At 33.8% G+C, this 4961-nt stretch overlaps 1 long non-coding RNA gene across 1 annotated transcript; it reads right to left on the bottom strand.

Moving 5' to 3' along the window:
- Positions 1-1741: 1741 nt before the first annotated feature.
- On the bottom strand, positions 1742-4079 carry LOC110007947 (uncharacterized). Its single transcript, XR_002282318.2, has 2 exons — positions 3740-4079; positions 1742-2245 (listed from the first exon to the last, which is right to left on the bottom strand). It is a non-coding gene; the product is annotated as an uncharacterized LOC110007947 (long non-coding RNA).
- Positions 4080-4961: the final 882 nt, after the last annotated feature.

The following is a 4961-nucleotide window of genomic DNA, read 5'->3' as shown; positions in this document are numbered from 1 at the left end:
GATGTTTTTTCGTATCAAAAGTTGGCAGGTAAATAATATTTCTTATCGTGTAGTTTTTATTCATAACTTCACATTTTTTAAGCATTGTGGTACTTTTATCCGTGCTTGTATTACTTACTGATGGTCTTATAGTTGCAGACAACGATTGATGGAGGACTTCACATTATACTAGATGTTTCCAAGTCAGAATACCTCCGATGAACATTACCTTGTTTCATGGTTTTTACTTGCACGTCCATCCACATTAAATAGTGGTGGTGGTAGATTAGGTTAGAAGGTAGTGAGGTGAATATTTTAATTATTTATAAACTTAATACTATGCCTTTTGGAGGGTGTTCTTTTTGGAGGTATTTGACATGTTTTTCTCTTATGGGACCACGTATCTTTTACTTTTTGTCGATATCTTCGAACTTTGGCAGAGTGAAATTGGTTTGTGTTAAGTTCATTGGTAGTGCGAAATTGGTTTGTGGTGCGTTCATTGATCGTATAAATTTGTTTTCTTGGGGCTATCTTGTTATCTTGGGGCAATGCCTAATTGGGTTTGGAATTCATGGCAGGTTTTGTATGATATATGGGATGAAAAGCCAGAACTATGGCAGCACAAACAACTTTTGCCTCATATACCTGTTTCACAGGGACATTATGAGTACATATCATGGTTTTATCATTGCTGTTGTTATCGATATTTGTATGTGATTACACCTTTTTTCTCTTTCTATACATAATACTACTCGTTTCTTGTATTCTGGGTTTTTGCTTTCCTAATATTTAGTTCCTTTTATGGATCTCTTGATGGAATTGCGGTGGGTTTTTACCTTTAGGACTCTCTCTCTACATGGCATTTTGCCATCCTTGTCCCTCCCTCTTGTTCTCCCCTCTACTTCGAACATGAGAGACCTAGTTCCAGTTGCTCTTACTACGTGTTTCTTTTTACATTAATCAGTTGACTGCAAAGGGCTTTCATGGCAGCAAAACTTTAAGAACTGCAAAGCTGAAATGGGTTTCTGGTCTCAAAAATGGTGGGCACCCTGTTATGGCAACTTTATCAGCTAAGAGCTAACACAACACTCATCTCAGGACACATTTACTTGGGTTGTGGCTCAATTTGTGAATTTTTTATTTTTTTGTAGATAGAGTGGGATTTTTTGTTGTTGGTTAAAATATGAGAAAAAACATGTTTAAATAATCTTTTCGTGCAAGATGTTTGCATATGTAAATTTTTTTCATGTATATATTTTCCTGTTAACATATGGAGCGAAATGAGTATAATATGTATGCTAAAATAACTTGGTGTTGAGTACCACACTCTGAGAAGGTTGGGACGTCCAAAGCACATGAAAGCGAAGCTACGCACAAGGCAAGTACTTCATCGTTTTAAAGACGATTTAGACAACGGACATATAGTAATGCTAAGACTCTTCGCAAAGCAAGCGAAGAGGATGAGACGAGGCGATGCATGTGAGTGCGAGTGTGAAAAAACTATAGGGTATAAAAGCAAACTAAGTAAATGTAGGCCTCTTCGTCATGTATCATTTTCTCAAAAGAATTTCTATCTTGCAATATCCACCAGTTTAACCTCACGTTCTACTCTTAGAAAATCTGTTCTTTTACATGGGGGACCTTTAAATGCGTAATTTTTGGTTTCAATGCAATGCTTTGGGTTGAAAACCCTGCTTCTGAAAGAATGGAACGCTTAAATGTCCAATGGCATAACCATTTTCTTACTTTCAACTACAACATGAACTATAATAGGAGAATGAAATAAATTTCATAATGCGAATAATTACATTAGTAAAAAGGTAATGTTAAAAAACTCACATGTTTCGAATAAAGACTACAAAAATAAAAACATGAGTGCAAGCAAACACAAATTTATTATATACAAGAAATACAATAATTGTTGTAAACGCTCAAAGGCACTGAGTAAGAATTATTGCAAGCGTCCTATAGCATCGAGTATCGTATCATGAACGACACTTGTTTTTTGATTGACCATGATACTTTCTTGTAAATCATGCATTGAATTCCACTGTTGTGTATTGCGATGCCTTAAATTGACATTTTGTATAGCTGTAACATATTCATCACACTATTGGAAGAGCCCACATAGTAGACACTCATAGTACATCTTGTTTGGGTTATTTGGGGTTGCCGAGGCTTTCGTAGCACAATCTATATTGCATTTAGGGTATTGTCAAGATGTACATCCTTGATTACTTGTAGAATCACATGACATTGTTAGGGCCTATAATAAAAATGCAAAGATCATGACAAATTGCAAATGCAGAACTAAATATGAAAATATTTATTGACTTCACTATGTATATAGCATTGTGTATAGCAAATGCAAAGCTAAAGAGAATGAATGGATAAATAACACATGCCTTGAAATATCATAGCCAAAAATAAAATTAAAAACGAGATTAAGACTTAGGACAGAATTCTAAGTACATACATAACCAACTTCCTTAAGATTAAATAAAATTTATGCAATATGTGAGTGTATTCCATGAACCGTGCATCAAATAAGAAACAGTCATACTGGGAATTTTAATACTACTAAAAGAATTCAAAAACATTGGCAAAGAGTTTCCATGAAATCCAAAGAATGTCCCGGTATTATTCACCAAAGTGACAATCAAATGTCAACAAGTCAAGAGAAATAGGGATCAAAACCCAGTAAAAGTCTCTTTTGGGAACTTGTTAAACAAATTCATGAAGACTTGGATTTGGCTCAGGACTCAAACCTGGTCCAGAACCCAGTTGGCTCAATAACAATCAGTAAGACCCAACTGTTTTCAAAAGAAACACAAAAACTGGGTTGATAACATTATCCAATTTCAAAGCAGATCTTCCCAACCTTACTACTACATCTTTTAAGTGTGTTAGAGAAAACAAATCTAGATGGAGATTTTGCAGACGGAGAACGGTGATGGCAAAGCAAAAGAAAATATTGGAAAGTTTGTAGATAGTTTGGAGAGAGAGAATGGTGAAGAAATATGCGTAAAGAAATCATAGTTAATTTAGAAGACGAAGAAATAATGAAATCCATAACCATATAAACCTAAATCCTTCACAATCAAATTAATCGAAATCAGAGTATAGTTAATTTACAAGACGAAGAAATAATGAAATCCATAAAAAAAATTTAAACCTAAATTCCCAAATTTGCTGGTGTACCTGATTTTGGGCTTCACAATCAAATTAATCGAAATCAGAGCATAGTTAATTTAGAAGACGAAGAAATAATTAAATCCATGATAAAATTTTAAACCTAAATCCCCAAAAATTGCTACTGATGTACCTAATTTTGGGCTTCACAATCAAATTAATCGAAATCAGAGCATAGTTAATTTAGGAGACGAAGAAATAATGAAATCCATAAAAATTTTAAACCTAAATCCCCAAAATTTGCTACTGCTGTACCTGATTTTGGGCTTCACAATCAAATTATTCAAAATCAGAGCATAGTTAATTTACAAGACATAGAGATGGTAGATATTTGCTACTGCATTTTCTCTCTCTCTCTCTATATATATATGTATATATAGCTCAGAAACATTGCAGCACCCTAAACTCAAGAAAAACTAGATTCAACCATAGCTTAGAAAAATTGCAGCACCCTAAACTCAAGAAAAACGAGATTCAACCATAGCTTAGATAAATTGCACCACCCTAAACTCAAGGAAAACTACAATCAACCATGCCAAAAGCAAATGGAAGGAGAGGGATCTCGTACCTTGCTGATAATGGTTGATTACAATAGTAGCACGTGATGAAAAAGAGCGAGTCACCAAGCTTAGGGTTGCTAATCGCGTGCAGGGAGAGTGAGAGTTTAGGGTTCATGGGAGAGAGAGGGGCAGGGTGTTGCTGCTCGTGGGTTCACGGGAGAGAGAGGGACCTGGTGCTACTGATCGCATGCAGGGTGGACGAGGGAGAGAGAGGGAGAGCGAGGGACCCTAGAGAGAGAGTTCGCTGCACGAGGTGTCAGTGATTCAGAAGGCATCACGTTCGTAGGAAAGTATGAATTAATCACAACCATTCGGCTCACAGGTTTTCTATAGGCGACCCTGGTCACCAAATATTATATATATATATATATATATAAATATAAATATATATAAAGAAAAGATGAGATTAATCCACTAGCTCATATGAATATATGAATCCAACAGTTCAGATTCAATCTGGACCGATCTAACAATCATGGATGTTATGTAGTATTTGAATTTGAATTGTTGTTTTTTACAAATCCAAATTACTTGAAATTTTGGATGTGTGTTCTTCTCATCAAGGTGCATCTGATAAAAATATAAAAAAAATTATCCGTAAAAAATAAAATGATCAAAATACCCTCCAAAATTTTTCAAGGTATTTTTGTCAATTTATTTCATATAAAATATTTGTTTGATATTTTTTAAATATTCACATATTTTTTATGAATACACATCTAAAATTTCAGGCGATTTGGATTTGTAGAAAAAAAACTAAAAGTCAAATACTACAGGACATTTGTGATCATCAGATCGGCCCAGAATCAATCTGGGACGTTAGGCTCATGAGCTAGTGGGCTAATCCCATATTTTCCCATATATATATATATATATATATATATATATATATATATATATATATATATATATATATATATATATATATATATATATATATTGTTTACTCTTCGATCTTTGCCGATCTTTAGAATGAGATCAGCTCAAATCTTAATAAACACTGTGTTACTTTTGAAAAGGTAAAAAGAGTGGGGTCGCTTGAATTATGAGCTCAGAAAAATCTCAAATCTATACATATCCGGTCTTTTTTGGAATCCACTGGCAGCGTCAGCCCCAAAGCCATATTTTGATCTAAAAATGCTTCTAAATTTAATCAAATATAATAATAATAATAATTTAATTTTCAGAAAAAATAAATTAAAACAGTGAATTAAATGAAGAAAAACAAAT

This window comes from Amborella trichopoda, chromosome 4 (assembly GCF_054954075.1).
Source record: "Amborella trichopoda isolate Santa Cruz 75 chromosome 4, AtrichopodaSantaCruz75HAP2 v2.0, whole genome shotgun sequence".
NCBI classification, from domain to species: Eukaryota; Viridiplantae; Streptophyta; class Magnoliopsida; order Amborellales; family Amborellaceae; genus Amborella; species Amborella trichopoda.
This window is presented reverse-complemented; position numbering and strand designations above follow the sequence as displayed.